Source organism: Oxyura jamaicensis, chromosome 4, assembly GCF_011077185.1.
Source record: "Oxyura jamaicensis isolate SHBP4307 breed ruddy duck chromosome 4, BPBGC_Ojam_1.0, whole genome shotgun sequence".
Lineage (NCBI taxonomy): Eukaryota > Metazoa > Chordata > Aves > Anseriformes > Anatidae > Oxyura > Oxyura jamaicensis.
Window position 1 is genome coordinate 95,550,829 of NC_048896.1, and position 20,409 is coordinate 95,571,237.

A 20,409-nucleotide genomic window follows, 5' to 3' on the forward strand; every position below is an offset into this window, starting at 1 on the left:
CCCCCCCCCCCCCCCCCCCCCCCAAGGATTGACTAATATTTACAAAACCAAACCAAGCCCATTTTCCCCATTCTGGTTTCCACAGGCCCAATGCTTCTACTAAAATAGCTATCCTTACAATGCCCTGCTCTTCTGTTTTTGATCTTAGCTGGAGCCAGGAAACACCAAAGTAGCCACAGAACAGGAGGTGGGGGGAAAGGAGAAGACTGAGCAAGAAAAGTTAATTGAACTTTTCTGAACCACAGAAAATGTTCATGGGATGACCTCATTTTATAGCTATATAATCTATGTGCCAGTCCCTCAATCATCTTTAAGGGCTGAAATACATCAACAATTTTGCTTGCTATTTGGCAAAAAAAGGGACAAGATCATGAAGCAGGGGGAGCAAGATACCTTTCATGCGTTCAGAATTGCAGAAGCTTCAAGGATCAAAACATCATCCAAGAGTCTTCTCCATCAACAGATGGAAATGCAGAGCTACTTCTGGCATTGCCAGCACTCTCCACGAAGGGATACTTCCTTCTTTCTAGAATCCAGCATTATTTTAAATGAGATTTTTCTACAGACAAGTGAGATTAAAAGTCTCCCAACTCCTCTGTCCATTAGCTCCCTTCTACATGTCCCACACTGAGCATGTCTTTTGTTCTAAGGCTGGATTTACCCCCATGCCTGGACTTAGCCAGTGCTGAGGTGCTTCAGAACACAGGTTTCAATTCACACTCATTTTCAGCACCTACTAGCCAAGTCCTCAAAGGGAACAGCGTGCAACTTTCAGCTCAGACATCTGCGGAGCAGGCTGGACTTCCAGGGTTGTAGCATCACTGTTATGACACCAGCTGCCACAGCAAGCAAGACATTTTACTAGTGTGGTAGCTACTACTGTGGTACCAAAGGCTGCAGAAGGTGGTGTAGTAACAGGTACCTATTTGGGTGATAGAGGCAACAGAGGAGCCACACCGAGCTCCACAGGAGAGCAGGGGGAGAGACAGTGGAGAGCAGCTAAAGAAAACGTTCCTGGGGTTGTGTGGGACTGGAGCATCAAGAGCTGGCCTGGGCAAAAATTCAACTAAACAACCCAAATCCTTCTCACACTTCAGGAGCTCTAGATCTAGACCAATTGCACCAAGTTCCCACCTAGATCACACTAGGCTACCCCTAGTTTGGCACAGCACTGTCACTGGGTGCTGAATGAACCCACCCTGCATATCCTGCAGCAGGGTTTGCCGAGAGTCTTTGGCTTTTCATGATTTAAAAAAAGCCTCCTAAGGGGAAGCCCAGCTGTGTATCTGTTCAATGACAGTTTGCTGTCTAATTCCTGAGCCTTGTTTCTTTCCTTGCCACTGAGAAAACAAAAAGAGAAAGAGGGAAGAGAAAAATGGGCCTTACAAGCCAGCAGCGGCGGCATGAAAAATGGAAGCGATCGTCATTGATTTTTCACAGTTGTTACTCAAAGGCCAGGATTACAAGTTCACAGGGAGGCCACTGGCAGTAACCCCAGTCTGCAGCTAATGTGTTCCATCCAGAAACTCCCTTGCAAAAGCCATCCAGTTCCTACGAATCGCAGTGATAAGTTGAAGCTACCCCAGCAGATAATGGAAAAAATATGTTCAAAATACAATGCACCTGTCCGATTACACAAAGGCATTACCAAAAGGAAAGGGATGTAAAATGTATGGGTGCATAACTGCTTACTGGATCAAATCCTCAGACCCCATAGAGTTCTCTCTCTGACCTTGGCATCATTGGTCTTTCAGAAAAGAATTTGGGTCATTTCTGTTACGATTACTTCCCCACCAAGAGTAAAGAGAGGCTGTCATCTGGAATGTAGAAGGAGCTGAGATGATGGCTGCTTGGGTCACCCCCCCCCCCCCTCCAGTGGATGGTGCTGAAATAAAAGTTTAGATTTTGATTGCACTCATCACCCAAAAATGTGCTTGCTTTTTGTAAGAATTATCTCAAATATTTGCACCTGGAAAACACACACAGGAAAAAAAAGATGAAAAAAATAATGCTGAGTGACCTTGCCTGGGAATTCACAGAGAATAAATTTTCACCTATTGTCTGCAGTTACTTTCTGTTTTTTTTTTTAAAAAAAAGAGACCAAATAGACTTGTTGGACCGCCACATCCATCTTGCAGCTAATGAGGGTTCTCGCCTTTAATTATATTCCCCTTTTTAGTATTAAAAGCTGCAGCCAATGTGGCTTGCGCACACACACAGAGGACAATTCCAAGCCAAACAGATTTCACTGATGGCCTAAAAAATCTTCTTCATCTCATCCTATTACTTCATCGTTATAACTTCATTAGACTACACTAAGCAATACATTACCCTCCACAGCGTTGACATCTTCACTATTGTTAAGCCATTATCATGTCCCAGCTTTAGCTGGGACCTCCTCTCCAGCTAACATTAATCACGGGCCCCAGATGATCCAGCGCAGGATATCTTTATATCTTTCCTCTTACAGCGAGCCTCGCCAGCTCTTCAGTTATCTCTGCTTCTCTTAACTCTCTCCAACTCGTCCATGTGTTTCTGGGCACACGCTGAGCAGAAGTAAACACAGCACGTCCGATTCACTGAAGTATTCGCCCCATCTCAGGCCAAGGTAGCTTCAAGGTGCCAAACCCGCCCCAGGAAACCAAGGACCAGATGCAACATCTGGTGTCTCCCAACGAAGTCCCAGCTCCCTTCACCCAGCTTGGCTGGACCGAAGCAGGGAAGGAAGGCACGTGCCCCGGTGTCGTGCAACAGGGCAGCTGGCCCAAAAACAGCAGCTTTCTACTCAACTCTGCTGCCTCCTTGACTTTGCTACAGCTAAGTTCTTCTTTGTTGGTTATATTTTGGTGGTGGTATGGTAGGGGTTTTTTGTGTTTTCTGTTTGTTTTGATGCAAAGATTTTTTTGTGTGTTCTTTTAGTATTTTTTTTTTTTATTAAAAAATCCCCTCTCTCATAGCAAAGACAGAGGGATTTTAACTGTCATTGTTTTTCCCCTCCCATCTCTCACTTCCACCTGAAATAATTCTACTCTGTTCCAAAACAGTATTTTTCAGGATGGATTTAGCTCTCTCTAGAATTATTACCCAGCTCTATTCTTCTGAAGCTGTGGTTTTAGGCAACCTTGAAAGCATTTAAATATGTAATTATAATAATTTACATTTCCCTCAACTACCCCCTAGACAGCAATTGCTAAACAATAGCCTTTTCCCTTTTGCCTGCTGTTCCACAGCCCCTGTGTAAGAGTGAAGAGCAGTGTAACGCATAGAGTAAACCATAATACTTAACAGACTTCTGGACCACAAGTCTTGTCAAACATGCAGCAGTACATCGTATTAATTACATGTATCAACTATTGTCTATTAGATCACATTTTATGTATATGTAATGTATACACACACTGACCTTTTTTTTTTTTATAGAACCACAAACAAGACAGAAAGCCAACTGCACTGACATTAAACTTGCCTGAAGAGCACTCTTGCATGCACAGCACTCTGAAAACAAACAACATCACAAGTTAAATGATCTCTTCCACAAAAATTGCAATCAGAAAGAGGTTATGCCATATACACATGCTTTCTCTGTGATCTCTAAGGGGAATCTGCTCTTGCTCTAATGTATACAGTGTAAAATAATACCAAATAACTGCTGTTGTAGTCTGAGATGACAAAAAAAAAAAAAAAAAAAAAAAAAAAAAAACACGGAGTGAAAAGAGATTGCATTATTCCTCTGGAATCTCCACCTAAACTATGCAAATAAACATCTACTGCCACTTAATTGCAGTTAAAAAAATATCTAGTACCTGTAGCTAATGCAACAGGTCCCACTCCCTTCCTACCACAGCTCCATTGTATCTGTGCCATTCCAAGTCACCCTTTCCATGGGGGCAGAAAAGAAGAAAGTAGGTGAGATTAATACTAATGGGTTTGGAAGGGACTCCAACAGGATCATGGCTGCCCCAAATCGGAACCCACACATGCTATATCCATGCTAGCACCCCAGCGATCAGGCCCCAAAGGACTCCACTGGGCTTGCTCCAGGAGCCTCTGGCAGGCAGGGAGCTGAACCTTGGCCTCATCAAGACCTGTCTGCCCCAACCAGGGGCTGGCTTTCCTCTTACCGGGCTGAAATTCCAGGAACAAGGAAAAGTAGGTCATATTCAGCAAGTACATTCCCAGTGAGTCTCAAATCCCGAGACATTCTTGGGGTCACAGACAATACAGTTCCCAGCATCAGCCCTTGAATATAAACAAGCCAGTACGAGAAGGAAGGTGGCACGTCCTTTACTCATGTCATGGTAGCTGTGAGACCTGACCAGAGGCACTGTCGCATTTTGGTGTCCCCATTTCAGAAAAGGCATTGGGGAGAGGAAAAAAAAATAAAAAGGAAAATTGGAAGCGGTTCAGGAAAGAGCTATAAGTACAGTTTGAGGTCTGGGAAACCTGCCATAAGTATCTCAAGCTAATAGCTTATCCAGGAGAAGGTTAAGAGGTGACTTGATCACAGCCCACAAGTACCTGCACAGAAAAGAGATTTTTGATAGGAGACAGCTCTTTAATCAGCCAGCTGATGACTGAATAATGAAATCCAAGAGTCAGAAGCCAAAAGGAGGCAAATTCAGTACTGAAATGAAATGGAAGTCTTCTGACAGTGTGGGGAATTCACTGCTGAAACCATGCACCTTGAGACACCCTAGGCTTTTGGTTGCTTGGAGCTTTAAATCAGAGCAGCTACCTTTCAAAACTCTGGGTGGGATTCACATCACCCCTTTTTCTCTCTGCAGCTTGTAAGGAGTCCAAGTGTTTGGATTAATGACCAGAAAGGGGCATCTCTGGAGGTCAGTTTGCCCCATTTTATGGGTGTCTATCAGGTTTTCCCCTCCTACAAGTTGCACCAGTTTTAAGGGTGGCAGGATATCAATTGGTCTTCAGGAGACACTGGTCAGGTCATGGTGTACGTATGATTTCCTCCTTCAAGCTGCTGATCCTATCTCAAACATGAGGGCTTTAACACTTCTGACTCTTGGGCCACAGCATTATCACATCACTCATTTACCTGGGTTGGAGGCCACAGCTCCATAACTTCCCAACTTGTTCCCACTGCCCCTCAGTACAAACATCCCCGAAGTGCTAAAGACCAGGAGAGGAGCATTTCCCAGCCCCCCTGACACACACGTAAGTACAGGAGCACACCTTCCCTGCCCCAGCACAAAGGTAATCTGGGATATCGAAACCACTGCTGCTAGTTCTGGGAATTTCCACATGGTTTCCAGCCCAAGCTGCATTTACGGGAAAACTCCAGCAATGGCAGCATCCAGCTCCTCCAGGACTCGCGAGCACACTCCAAGAAGGCATCAGGCGAGAGCAGGACTCTAAGTAGTTCGGATCATTTCCAAGCAAGGGCTGAAGCTTGGATGCAGTCAGTAGCTTAATGAACAGCGTCAGCATCCCCTGGGTCAAACCAGCATTCATCTACCATAGCCGACAGCTCTGCACAGTGGCTGGGATGTCTGGAGGATTCATTCCTTTAATTAGTGCTTGAGAGACACTCAAACACTACAGCACCAAGGGCTGTAACAACAGCCATGTGAACGTTTGGGAATGTCAGTAAATGGTATCGAGAGAACAAAACCCTGCCCTTTCTCACTGCGGTTCTGGCTTTGCAAGTTTATCCAGAGCAGGAGAGTCTCTGCAGGCAGTTCCATTTGCCTGAGCCTGGGGTTGTTACAAACCAAAATGCAAAGAGACTATAAACTTGACTCCCTTTCATCTCCCTCACCCCAAATAAATCTTGGCCATTTACATTTAGTAGCCAGTGAGCTATTAGGAGACAGTAGACTTTCCAGGGCATGTTTCTGAAATGCTACAGCAGACAGAGCAATTGTTGCTCAGGGACTCCTTTTACAGTTTCCATAGAAAATACAGGCTGTGAGGGTTTGTGGGCTTTTTTTTTTTTTTTAAGGAGTTTTTTTTAGCTGATTTCCAGTCTCATGCCTGGTCAGAGCTGCCTCCAACATCTCTCCTTCTTTAAGTGTGCAATAATTTTAAGATGACTGAAGCTCACTGCTTGCTCAGATCTACCTCATCCTTTGAAGTTACATCTAAACATCTAAACTGCCCGATCTGGCAGCAGCTCCCGGCTCCGGAGCAGGCCACCTGTCCTGCACTCATCTCAACTCCCCAGCAGGGCAGAAGCTGAGCACTTGCACCTCTCCCCATTTACTTATTTACACCCCAACATCTGTGGGGGCAATGAGGGGTGGGAGGGAGCTGCCACATCCTGCAGCCACCTCTGATCAGGCTGGCTGGAGTATTTCTGCAGTACAAACCCATCAGGTCCCCTCCACAGAGCCTTGGAAAAGCTTTGAGTGGAGTGGGATTGGAGGACCATAAAAGGTTAAAGCAGCCCATGTAAGAAACAGCTCCCTAGGACTTTGGGAGAGCCAACTAGACGGGCTTGGAGGCCCCAGGGTACTTAATGAAGCAATAGTCTTAAACACTATCTTGCAAGGTGGCCAAATGACTCAGTTCCCTGCAATTTCTCATGTCCATGTTCATTAGATGCAGAGCCCAGTTTTCCTGCTGCATGCTCATTCTCTAGGCTAAAGAGATGGGATGAAGCCATTCCTCAAACTTGCCTGAAACCCAAACACTCCTGGACTCTGGAAAATTAAAAATTAGTCTCCAATTTATGGTGATGGACCTCAATCCAGTTACAACATTAATAACCCACCAAAGACCTGGTGCTTGGAGCTTCACTCCCAGGGCAAAGGCCAGCTCAAGACAGTGACTCAACTGACCTTTTTGGGTGCTGGACCAGACCCTGCCTTCTGTCATGCAGGAAGAATTGCTGTCTCACTTCAGCGCAGTAGGTGCCAGCACCAGGCAGGAACAGCCTTTGGTTTTGTCATGATCCTGCTGGCGTTGAGCAGAGCCAGCCGGTGCTGTTATTTTCTGCAGATCTCTGATTTCTCAGTTCACAAGCAAATCTGAGAAACTGGAAAAGAGATTTGCTCCAGATCAGAACAGAAATATTTAAAAATTTTCAGCAAACCAAAGAGCCATAAAAGTGTCACTGTAGGGCTAACACAGCCCATCACCAGACTCAAAATGAAATGTCTTGTTTCCTCCTTGAGTTTATTAAAAGCTTTTATTAAAAATAAAAATGAACATAAATTTTGAAAACAGAACTTCACTTCCAATCCAAAGTTTTGGGTTGAAAAGATTGAAATGAGCTCTTCAGACCTCCCCCCTATGGTATTTAAAGGGTTGGATATTTCCATCTGAACAATTTGTCCAAAATAAACACAAATTCCAGAAATGCTTCCTTTGAACCCACTGTGCACTTTTCAGTGAAAAACAAAGCTGCAGCTGAGAAGTCCTGCTCGTGTCCAGCTGGGAGGCTGCTGGTGAGGGAGGTTGCTCACAGTTTCTGCCACTGACATGACAGAGGAAGGTGTCATATGAGTGCTCCCTGACCTTCAGCAAGCAAGCAGCCAAAACTAACTCATCACTGGTGGTAGGTCTGAGCTTGCACATTACTGGGCTGCCTATCTGAAGCAAGCTGGGAACCAGCCTCATGAGCTACTTTGGAATCAAGCCTGTGGGTGCTCTAACCTCTAGAAAAAGCGAGCTGGGAGTATCTAGGGTTGGTACCACCTGTGGTAGGCGCCGTGGAAGGTGAGAGCAAACATGGATGGATGTCCTATCCTACCCAATTGTCACTATAAGGCACATGCCACCATATCTGATGGAGCTGACCCATCCTTCTATTGGCTTTGTACCCAGCTCCATTCTATTCATTACTGTATTTCCCACAGCCACCCTGCTCACAAACAGGGGAGCTTTCAGCATGGAAAGGGGGAGCCACCCCCCATCTGGATATCCTGCTGTTGAAGATGAAGAGGGGAACTCCTGGGCTTTTCTCCATACAATCAGCAGCAGGGCCAGATGACAGTTGTCCCAGGTGCTGGCTGAAGGCACAGTGTCTATGTTCAGATATTGTACTGTCAATGTAATTTTCATGTACCAGGTGTACCCCTTCCATTTAAGATCTTAGCAAAGCTAAGGTTTCCACAATAGTGAAAGAAAGCAACACAAAGTTTTATCAGCTTAATTTTTTTCTGACAACAGCAAACTCCAGTGAAAAATCACAACTGTCTACTACTACAGATGGATTTCAGCCCAAATCTTCAGGTTTCTGAACATTTAATTAGTATTGCATTCAAAATGCTGTGGCAGGCAGTTGCATTTATGTAATTATCCACCAATGTACCACACAGCTTTCAGTCCCATCAGGCACAGCTACAGCAGGGGGAGTGAAGTTGCACAAGTAACACAGCACCGCTGCTGCCACAAAAGGAAAACTTCTGCTAGACTCATCTCCAGCCACCTTGATTCTCCTGAAGGCATCTCATTACATTGGCGCAGGGAACAAGGAAAATATTCCCAATCCTACACCCCCAACAAAGCAGAGCAGAGTTAATGGGACTTGTGCTCCAAAGTCAGATAGGGACATTTAACATCTCTCCTTCTGCCTGGGGGAAGGTCTTACAAAGGCCTGTAACAAGATGCTAAATCTAAGAAATGCTATGTTGTTGTGTGTTATTTTTTTTTTCTTTAAACAAATCCTTTGCAGCAGGATATTTTGAAATCCAGACAGGGGCCACTGTTAAAATGAAATGCCACGAGCACAAAGGATAGCGCTTACAGCAGAAAGCCCGAGCGACTCCATGCATTCTCATACACTATCTATACACACACATTTTATAATTTTTAAACTGCTCTGATTCTCTGCCAGCTGCTGTAAATTTCACCTGGAGAAGGGGATCAAGTCCAGGCCTCATTAGGTTTTTATATTCTTTCTGATTGCTTTTGCAGGCCTCCAAGCCCGTCTCCGAGGGACCCCAGGGTTCAAAGATCAAATAAATTGTCTGGCAGATTTATCAGGTCTCATGGTAGGTAGCCATGTAGTAAACTTCCTTTGCTTTCCTCCCCTCCCCCTCAATTTAACTGCATAAAAATAAGAGGGACACTAAGGAGAAGATGGCATCACCTTGCTTGTTTTGTTAGGTTTATATTTAAGACACCGAGTCCATTGCTTTCTGTGCAGTCTCCACTGGCAGAAAGCAGAAGTAGCACAGGAGAAAAGCCAGCAATGGCAGCACAGTCGAACAAGCCAGAAATAAAGCTGTTAGCCTGAGCATCAGCAAAAACATAAGGCATCTGCAAAGCCACCACGCTATCTTCCACAGAGCTTTCCTCTGGAAAATACCCCAGAGTATTTCTGCAGTGGCTGCTTGCAAGCAAGGTGCGAACCAGCCCTGCCAGATGCCTGCAGGCAGCTCTGATCCCACAGATCATTAGCTCAGAGAACTGCTTTTACCCTTGTTACACAGCTTCCAGTCCTGTGCTGGTGTGCAGCTGGCCAGGAGAACAGGCAAAAGGGCCTCATGCCTGCCTCCAAAGGACCGCATACCCACAGGGCTTGGGCTCGCCCCCAAACTGTCCCTCCCTGCAGCTCTCCTGTAGTTAAGGCAGAGGAGCAAGCAGCTTTCTTTTCTCCCAGTTTTCAGTGACTAATTGAAATCAAGGACAGACAGAAAGCCTCTTAGGTCCTCTTCAAAGAATTTTTAAGTTTTATAACTCGAATGAAAGGCCACAGGAGTCATTTCCACTGCTGGGGGGAGGTACCACCAGCCAGGCCTTGTGGGGCCGAGCAGCTCTGAGCTGGAAGGTTCAGCCTGAGGGTCCAGGGCAAGGCAGGGCCGCAGCTCCCAGAAAAGCAGGAAAAAGGTTCTGTAGGAGCAGCAGTGTGGTTACAGCTGTGATGGGCTGAGGACAGGGAAGCAGCAAGGCTTGGAGAAGGTGGCTATAACTTATAAAACACATGAAGCAAACTGGAAGGAGAAGAGCTAAGACTGAAAAAAAGGCACAGGAGTCCAATGGGTTTTTCTTTCTTCCTCTTTGTTCATTATATGAAATGTGGATGCCCATGCCACAATGGGCAGGAGTGTTGGATGTTATGTGGCAATGCAGAGGGTGCTGGTCAGGAATACAAACCCGTTCATATAAAGCTTTAAAAGACAGCCAAAGATAAGGGTCTATGGCTTATTATGGAAGAAGAGCCTCACTGCCCACCCAGATCCAATGGATACACGGCTGTCCTGCCATGAGATTTTAGGTGTCAAAAAAAATCATACCAATACCTTTCTGTTCCTTTCTACCTAATAGCATCTTCTGCCAGCCAATATGAGGTAATCTACATGTAACTTCAGCACTGTCCCCACTCTGTTCACCCTAATACAGGGTGAGCATCACCCCTTGACATCAGGCAGGGAAACACATGTCAAGAGGCATGTTTTTTGATCCAGGAAGAGAACAGCTCCAGTATTTAACACAAGGGTAAGCAGGCTGTAAGAGCAGATGAAAGCCCCTCAGAATTGAGGCACAACCCAGAGCAGCTGACAAGAGCCAGGGAAGTGCTTTTCTCTGGCATCAAGCTTTGACCTGCTGGTGTCATGGTTTCCAGAATTATTGCTGCAGTCCTGGAAAGTGGAGAACGGCCAGAACCAGAGCTAGAGACCATCTTCTGCCAGCAGAAGTCTGCAGGCAGAAAATGCATCCCAAGCATTTTATTCAGGTAGTGAGGGAGGGCCTCGTTTTACCACAGGACTCACAGGCCAGACTGATAGCTCTCATGACTTGTTAACTCACAAGACAAGCCAGGAAAGAAAAGCTCTCACACACAGACTGAGCCAGCAGCAGAAACAATCTGGAAACATGCAGAAATACGGGAGTGGGCAAGACAAGCTGCCCATAGTGTGTCACAGGAGAAGGACTCCACCCAGGAGGGGAGAAACAGAGCAGGACATTTAAGATTTAATTGAACCTCCCAAATCTTGGTGGCACTGGGAATCCATCGCTAGTCAGCTCTCCAACAGACTTTCCTTTTATTCTTTTTTCCAGGGCAGAATGGACTCAAGGGGCAACCAAGTCATCATTTGTCCCCACACCCTCACCCCACCCCATTTAGCAATGATTAAATCAAGCTGGAGAGCTGCCCATAAAAAATGGGAACTCCCCAAACCCCTTTGCTGCTTGCTCAAAGTTACAAGTGACTCCCTAGGGATGGCTCTGTCCCCAGTCCCCTGTGCACACCAACAGGACAGAGTTATGTCTGCACAGTAGAGGAGATGGAGACATCCCAGGAGGAATTGGAAGTCAAGGGATAACATGGTCCTTAGCAAGCATATGCAGAAGGCATCGCTCAAAGAAGGCTCAAGGCTGTATCCCACTTGATGCAGATACTTCAAAGTCCAGTGCCACATCTAGGGGCCTGGCATCCATCTGTTCAGCACCCTGCAACTAAAGAGTCCCCATAAAACCGCTATGGTCACCCCACAACCACCAGGCAAGGGAGGTTGTGCCAATTTTGGCCTCAACACTGCATAAAGGAGAAGTCTACAGTCAGATGGAGCCAGCTGGACTAAGTTTTGTCTTCTGCTAAGCTCTCAGATGGTAATGCTGAGCCCAGTTAATCAACTGTAGCATTCCGCCCCAGAGTTGGCTGCTCTTAAGGGGAGAGGGAAATGATTTCTATATATAGGTTGGTAAGTGCTCTGGGAATGAAAGATGCTTTATAAAAAGAGTCCTCCTCCTCCTTAACATACAGCATCAGCTGTGCTTTTCAGAAGTGGTTTTATTTTTTTTTCTTCAAATGATTTTTCCGTGCACCAGCTGATCTGGAGTTATCTAAATGAATTTCCACAGGCATAAAGCTTAATCTGCTCTCATTGCAGACTTCCATATATTTTTAATATGTCAAGCAGTGGAAATTTCTCAGACCGAGTCAAGGGAGCTGTGAGGTTTACTGCTCTGGAAGATCAGAAATAGCTTATCCATCTAACAGACTTGCATATAATAGAAATGCATAAGAGGCATTTGAAATGGGATTTTTAAGAACAAACGGGAGGTATAGACTAGACAGTCACCTAGATGAAGCTCCATAATTGTGTCCATGCAAAATTGGGATTATAGCAGGCAGAACATTTTCCATTAAATTTTTTTAGTATTTTTCTCCCCTACTAAAAATAGAATTTGGAATAAAAAGCTAACCTGTTGTGATGAAGACAAAACGTAAGTACTGAAACGAAGACTTCATTTTCCATGAAAGCAGGCCATCTTTTTTCCTTTCCATTCACATCTTATATCCGTACTCGCTCAATTTCCTCGCAGTACCTCTTGCATTAAATGTTGCACACAGGCCTGGCAAAGCAGCAGCTCCTGCCTCAACAGGCTCCGGGAAGGAGGCTCAGAGAAAGATTACACTATGTACAAGGCACACAAAAACGATGTGTTTATTCCAAGCAATCCTGCCCTGTCCACCATGGGTCAGTGATATCAGACCCAACATCAAGACACAGGATTTCCCCAGATGCCACCCCCGACACCAAGACGATACAAATAAAATCATTGAATAAGGGCACAGAGACAATACAATACCTTACCAGGGGAAACAGACCATCACACTCACCTCTCATCTCCCTTCCTGAGCAATATGGGGATGCAGACCGCTGCCTTTTGAGATGAGTGAACAGGGCAGTCCCAGAACCTGACCACATCCTGAAGACAGCCTCAGGCATGCAGCACTCTGGATGTCCCCTTTTCCAGGACCAGGCCCTAGCAGCAGCAAGAACTGCTACTCTCCAAAGGAGCCAAGTCTGCAATCATCAAGTAGTCTCATGACAAAGCTCATATGTTGACAGAGCTCATTTTTTCTTAGAGTGGCTCCAGTTTGGGTGGTGGAGTAGTTCAGCAGACAACCATTGCACAAATAAATCCACGGTCTGCTGTAACAAAAAGGGACCTTTGCCTCTTTTCAACTCTGTCTGTTAACCCCCTCCATGGGGACCTCTGCCACTGCACCAGGGTGCTACAGCCTGCTGCAGCTCCTCTGGGTAGGACAGGTCATTGTGAATTCAGGAGACTGATGAGAACTAATCAACCTAACAGTCCTGTCAAGTTTCAAATGGTTACTCTTATTTTACTTTAAAAAAAAAAAAAAAAAAAAATCTGAATGAGAACAATAAGACCTTTCTTTTCATGGAGCTTCTAGAACATAAGATTCACCTTGTCTAGCCATTGCCATCAACAGCATGTCTCCACTTCAGGTTGGAGGTCCAATTTTTTCTTGGAAAGAAGTGCCTCCAGGGTGAGGCTCATCTCATGAAGAATCCCACCCTAAATCCTTCAGAACATCTTTTCCGTATGAAATCCTAGAGAAATGGTCTAATTGACCCAAAAATTATTAGGGAGGGTGACAGAAAGGCACTGTAATTTCATTAGCCTCATTGCCTGAGGAAACGAGGCTAAGAAAATCCACTACAGAAAACAGAAGGGTGGAGTTTCTCTTCCACTGCCCAGGCCAATTTCAACACATAGAAATCCCACCCATGCTCTTTTGCTCACTCTGAAAGCCTGCAGTACGCCTGCTGCCTCTCCAGGAAGGGAAATGGGTGGAAAAATTACATCAGGGCTCAGTTTCTTCCTACACACACCCCTTACCCTCTTATTTAAAGACACTTAATGCTAGAAAGTGGAAGCAGCAGCCAGCCTCGCGGTTGCAGACACCAAGGGGATGACAGCAGAGGAGCTCCATCCAGACAACACTCAGTTGGCCTACCATAATGAGAGTTATTGTCCCTAAAAATCACCCATGCTGTTTCAAACTCCTTTGACACCTCCTTGCTCCAGCAACTTCCCACAGTAGGGATCTGCTGCATGGACAAGACTTCACTTCTTCCTCCCCTACTTCCAAGAGCTAAACCAACCTGATGGGAGTGGAAAAAAAAAATATATCTCCCATGCCAATTTAAGTCACGTACTCCCAGAAGCATTTTCTGGGTTTTGCTTACACCTCTGCTGCTCCTCTGTCCTTATTCCTTTGTAACACTGTGCAGTAGTGCTTGATCTCTGAAGAGGTTCAACTTCACTTGCCTTTTGCCATGAAGACTCCTGCTGGGATCTTCCAGAGCTTCCAAAGTGATACTTGACAGTCACCCTGTTCCAACACAGGACACACACCAATTTGTCCAACGACCCTGGCAAGGGGAGCACTGACCAGCTCCATATGCTTTGCTCCACAACAGCAAGGAACCAGCTGTACTTACACAGGCTTACCCACTTCTTGTTGTGGCTTTAACAAGGGTCCTCCAAGACAAGAAAGGACCACATAGAATCCAGCCTGTTATACCACAACCTTCCAGTCAGTACAGGATCATCCCTGGGCAGACTACAGGGTGAGAGAAAAATACAGAGTCCAGCCTGGTGCTTGGTGGATCCAGAAGCTGCTCAATTCCCTGCTCTGCCTCTGGTTGCTGTAGGAATGTTCAGGTATTCAGCTTCCTCATTGTGAATCCAAGCTGTCAAATCATCCTCTTGGCTATTTAAGGGCCATTTTTCAAGACAAGATTTGATTCCTAATGACATTTCACAGGAGCCAGGCACCCCCCACATACAGGTGTTCTGCAAAGCCTCTCATGTACTGCAAGCACTTTGGTATGAGGGCTGTTCTGCAAAGCCCAGAAAAATGAAGCCTGTGGTAAAGGCAGGGCCAAATTCAGCTCAAGCAACGAAGTTTCTTCCACAGCTTCCCTGAAGACGTTATATCAGATTTGTCCTCATCATTAGGACATTCCCCAAGCAACATTTCCTTTTGCAAGTCTTTTCACTGCTCTCCTCATTTTTGAGCTTCCAGCCTAATGAATTCCTGCCTGCTAAAACTTCCCTCATCTGTCTGCTGTTCTCCCAGGCATGGAGGCTGGTGGGCATTTACCCCCACCGCTCACAAACATGCGAGCAAGCCTGCTAACAAATTAGCTTTCCATCTTCCCCCCAGCCCAGTGATCAGAAGAAAAAAATGTTTTCTGCATCAGCCACTTGAAAGACTACAGATCACCTACAAGTATTTTTATTGAGGGAGTTTTGTTCTTGTTCCGAATTGTAAATACTTTATGTCTTCCAGGTGTTGGCTACTCGGCTGTCGATACAGCATGTTTTAGCAGCACGCACAGCTGCAACATGCAGGTGTGTGCAACTGGCAGCCAGAATGAAGCTAAACAGCTGTTGGACTGGGAGGAACTGGAAGTCATTTTCAGTCCTAATGAAGATGGTTTCTTATTAAACTTGAAGCCATGGCATAAAGTTCTACAGGCCTGGGGCAAATTTGCATCTAGAAGCAATTCCTTCGCAAACTGTTTTGGAGGATTAAATTATGGAAGACAAGTGATTGTAGGTAGAAAAGCAAGGGAAAGCAGGATTGGAGAGACTGCACAGCAAAGGGACAGCAGCTTCCAGACACAAGACCCAGAGTAAAGCTGCTCCACAGACTGTGAAGGATTAGGAGGTGCTAGCAAGCCCAGTGCAAGACACCAAGCAGCATAAGATCAGCATAGACAAGAAATCAGGGTGAAGGCGGCAGACGACCACATCCACCTGAAGTTTTGAGAATGAGAGATGCAGAAGCATTCACCTGGTTTGGAAGAGGCCAGACACTAAATCACACAGAAGCAAAGGATGATCAAACGTCCTGCTGGATGATTCCACTTCTCATACACTGATCTTTGACTGGTGGCTCAAATGCAGGCTTATTGCTGAGTGTACCTTTAAGGTAAGACCTAACCTAGAAGAGAGCATGACCAGTCCACTGATACATCCTGGATTTGCAGCAACCAAAGACACAAACCTCCACTGGTAAACAGGCCCATCCTCAGACTGACTTCATCCATCTCTGAATAAAGCCTTTTCAGAAGAGCAAAGAAGGCAACCATAACTTTGGCTCAAATCCTAGGTTCCTGCTCCTGATCTCTTGAATTGATCAAATATTGTAGAAGCAAGGGGGCTCCAAACAGGCATTTGAATTTTAATGGCAGGAAGTTTACACTGGCTCTGTCTCTGCATTTCACACATATCCCCTTTGAAATTATCTGGTGAGCATGTTGACAGCAGCCATGAATTTTAAGCAAATGTTTATAACTTAGTATTTGTCCTCTGGGATTTGAACCAGTGCATCTTCTGGCTAAGTCTTGGTTTGGGTTCAGCTGAGACTGAAACAGTTCCATATCCCTTCCAGTTAAAAGTTCACAAAATGCTTTAAATAACTGTTCATCCTGGCTCGGGGTGAGGAGAAAAGCAGTGCATTTTCCCCTCTCTGTTCAAAATCAGTTCAACTATGGTTTTGTCCTTTTAAGTCATGGCTATGGGAGCCCCTGGAGCTGATACCACACAAATAGGTCGGAAGAGATCGCTCCAAGATGCTTATCAGAATAATGGAGAAATAAACATAATGAAATATGAGGACCAAATCAGCATCTGATCTAAGTCAATGCTGTCTTACAGGCTTCAGGGACTCTGCACAACTATCCATCAGCAACAAAAACATCCCTCCTTGAGTTTCCAGCCAGGAACAAGTGCCCCAGTCTCCTTTTAAGCATGCAGTCAAACAGCCCAGCTGGGCTCACAGTCACTTGCTTCCCCATTTTTATTTTTTTTTCTTCTCCCCCAGCTTAGCTCTAAGGCAGCTCAAAGGTAAGCCAAGCATCAGGGCTAACACCAAGGAGGCACCTGGGAGCACACGGTGGGGATACAGCAGAGATCAGTCAGATACATCAGTCCAGAAAGCAAGATGTGTAAGAGCTGACAGCAGACTCAAAAGCACCTGATCTGTCTCTAGCATTCCTTGCAAATGAGTGAAAATCTCAGGTGCCTAGATCTCCTCAGCAGGTAGTAAACATCTCTTACATAGTGTCTTGTGTTGCCTTAAACCCTGTGTGATTTATATAATTAAATCATTATCCATTAAATCATATATGGCACATTTCAAGAAAGTTTCAGACTTACTTTCCCACTGCCCCCAAGCACATTCACAGGAGCAGCTTCATCTCAGGGTGGTTTCCCTGCCCAGTTCACCACGCAGTGTCAGAGGTTTGTGCCATTAAAAAGGAGGGAGCAGTCAGGGCAGGCAGGATTGCTTCTCTTGGCAGTGGCTCTTGCTTAATCACTATGTTAAATTATAGCTCAACTTTTTTTTTTTTTTTTTTTTGTAATAAAAATGAGCCAATTCAACTTGCTTGTAGAATTTTGATTATAGGAAAGCTAGCAGCAAGCTTGCTTGCTGCCCAGAATGGAGAAACAAGCCATTTTTCAACTAGACTGTTTGTTGAATACATCTTTGAAGCACTGATTCATTCCCTAAGAAAAAACTCATTGCCTATGGGCAACTAGCAGATTAGTTTTGCTGTGCACCTTTCTTAATCCTCAAATTCATACATAAAGAATGCTTAAGCCATTTCTAACAAAACTGGAATGCAATTGGTATATCAGGGAAAACTTTAATCACTTTCCAATAAATATCTTTTTTGCTCTTGAAAGGGAAATTACTTCTAAGAGAAGTCCAATCTGTTCATTTTAAGAATGTGTGAAAACAAACTCTTGGCCCTAATCTTTAAATTTCCTGAACTTTAGCACTTTTTGCAGTGCTCTTAATTAAAATTGGTTGAGTTTATGTATATACATCACAGCAATAAACCAAGCCTTCGGTGCCTCCTTAGTAGTGGAAAATGGGCTGTGGAGGAGAAGGAACATCTGCAGCCCCTGGAGTCATCCAAGGCCTGGCTGCAGATGGCTATTAAGATGTGACCCTCAAGAACCAGAAAACAGGTTAGCTCCTGAAATTTCCCCTTTAATGTCAGGCAGGTTTGGACCATCTGAAGACAGAGGAGCTGTTCTCTCATTCTTCCCCTCCCTCCGTGTGATGGTTTCCACCAGCTCTACAATAGATGGAGCATGCACACGCTGCTATATGCACCAACCCCCAGCAGGCTACAACAGCACCAATGTTCAGAGTCAGAAAAAGAATTTTCCCGCTGATTTGTGGCTGCCAAGCAGCATGCTCTTGACTACGCTTGCCTCATACATTAAATAGGATCATGACAGCATAGCTACATTGTCTTAGTTGTGTCAGGGCAGCTTGAAAAAATAAGTTCCAAGTGCATCCTTTGCCAAGTACACAGAGCCAACATAAAGACCAGTCCTGAATTGTCTGAGCACGTTATATATATAGGAAGACAAAGTGTTTCATTTTGTCACATTCACATAAAATGTTTAGGCAGATTTTTTCCTTCTACTTAACGTAACGAAGGAAAGTCTTTCAAAAAGCCTTTTACATTTGATAATGGGAAGAGGTGAGTGGGTAAAGCAGTTCTTCAGTGGAGTTAAGACTTGCATTGCCGGTCAGCTTTAAAAGGTACCTCATATTTCTTCTTGTTCCTCGCTCGGCCAAAAAAATAAATTCAGCCATTTGCACTGTTACCCTGGCAGGTCATTGTTTCTGATAATGGAGTGCCCTGGCAGTTACTTACATTTTGAACAGTACTTTAACAATGGACTGAGAGCAGTTATAGACCTCAAAAGTATGTTTCTAATATTCATACTCTTCGTTTAGGGTAATAACCTTAATAAATTTGAACTGAATGTAATAGAGAAATTATTTCATTCTATTAAGTTACTCACTGATGGCTCCAACATATTTCTTCTAGGATTCAGCTAGTCAATAGAGAAGCTAGCTTTGACCTAAGGCAGTAATCTAAATTCAGCCTTTCTCCAGACATCTTAAACTAAGCGAGAAAGCTTTTACCCAAAAGCCACGTTGGGAACCTCACCAAATTGCCTTCAGTGTTCAGAAAGCTAAGTCCACTGGGACCAGGGGATAGTAATATCTGCCTCTGTGTAAGAGCTACAGGACATCTGTCTGCTCCCACACTGGAAGGGACTTCATCCACAGCTGACCATTTCTACACACATACCACCCCCACAAAGCCTGCACAAAGGTTTGTTGATGTATTTAGGGAGCTGGGTGCTGATCACCATAAAGGCATCACTCAGGCACATTAAGCATCTCCCATCACTTCCCATTGTCAGAGCTTGGTCAGGAGACTCCCACAGATCCCACAGACTCACACAAGCAGAGGGACCACTCTCACTGCCAAGGCATGGTGAGAGGGCAAGGAGCAACACAGCAGCCACGATGAGGCTCACATCACCTGCAGGACCAGTGCTACAGCAAGGAGAAGGAAAGGGGACAGACAAGAATAAGAGGAGAAAAACACCAAGGAAGCAGCATCAAACTGGAAACCGGAGTCCAGAGAAAAGTGATTGACTAAAAGAGGGGGCTAGCAAGTAGTGAGAGGAAAGCAGGAACTAACAAATATTTGTCCAAGAGCACAGGAGCCAGTGATGTACACCAGGGCAGCTAGGTCCCCTTGCTACTGCAAGCCAATATTTATCACTAGGTAGCTGCAGTCTCTATTGGAAAAGCAATTCAGGGTAAGACCCAACCCCGAGCACCCAAGAAGTTGATATTTACACATGCAAGCCCCATAGACATCTTCTCTCCAGAAAACATTAAAAATACCTTCTCATCACACCCTTGCACAGCAGCTAAGGCTTAAAATGCCTTCAACACTTCATCACCCAGAGAACCAAAGTGATCTGGCCCGAAGGAAGGGCTCCTACCAATCTCCCTAACACCCACCAAAACTTCCCCTCATCTCCCAACCTTCTTTATAAGCAAGACCTATCAGCCGTACCTTATGCAGCCTCCCTGGCTCTCCCATTTCCCATCACCTGTAGGAGCATTTGGAGCTCATTGAGTTCAGCTGTTGAGGAGGTTTCATCTCTTCTGTGCTGTATGCTGACTGTTCTGCTCTTCCCCTTTGTTTCTTAGAGGTGTTTGCATTTTGTTTATATTTAAATATTTTAATATTTGAAATGTTTGCTATTTAGCTGATGCCAGACTTTTCTCAGAGTCTTCCTCTCCATTTGAATACACTTTTCAGACTTTTTCACTTATTTTCACTCAAGATCGAAACAAAAAGTTAAGGTATTAAGTATCCTTCTGTGATGATGTTGAAAGGGGAGATGTATTTTGCTCCAAGGATTGTGTTTGCTAAGGTAAAGGAAGCATCTGGAATGAGGAAGACCCTGAAGAATTTCTTGGAGGGGTGGATCAGGGGGATGTGGTGATGAATAGGGAGAACCATAAGCTACAATAAATGCTGTTTTTCAGCACAGTGCACTAAAAATGCTTCTCTCTTAATTTTTGAGTGACCTATTTAGGATATTAAAGAAAAAAATAATTTGATAGTGGTATTAGATGACAGTATTTAATGTTAAAGTCACCTCTACCTGCCCTCCTTCTGAACTACTACTGCCTGGTCACTGCCCCCAGCAGAACAGGATGATATTTAAAGGGCAGAGAGTAGTGGGTTGGTAGGGACGTGGGATCTGGTCCTCTGCTTTTTTATTATTATTATTATTTTTTGGGGGGGGGGGAAGAAAACTCGCTGGGTT

At 44.9% G+C, this 20,409-nt stretch overlaps 1 long non-coding RNA gene across 3 annotated transcripts; it reads right to left on the reverse strand.

Moving 5' to 3' along the window:
• Positions 1–1,865: 1,865 nt before the first annotated feature.
• Positions 1,866–19,592, reverse strand: LOC118167161. Of its 3 annotated transcripts, none has more exons than XR_004750981.1 (3): positions 19,472–19,592; positions 6,801–6,997; positions 1,866–2,546 (listed from the first exon to the last, which is right to left on the reverse strand). It is a non-coding gene; the product is annotated as an uncharacterized LOC118167161 (long non-coding RNA). The 3 variants fall into 3 exon arrangements; XR_004750979.1 differs by lacking the exon at positions 1,866–2,546 and adding an exon at positions 3,711–5,510; XR_004750980.1 differs by lacking the exon at positions 1,866–2,546 and adding an exon at positions 3,711–6,662.
• Positions 19,593–20,409: the final 817 nt, after the last annotated feature.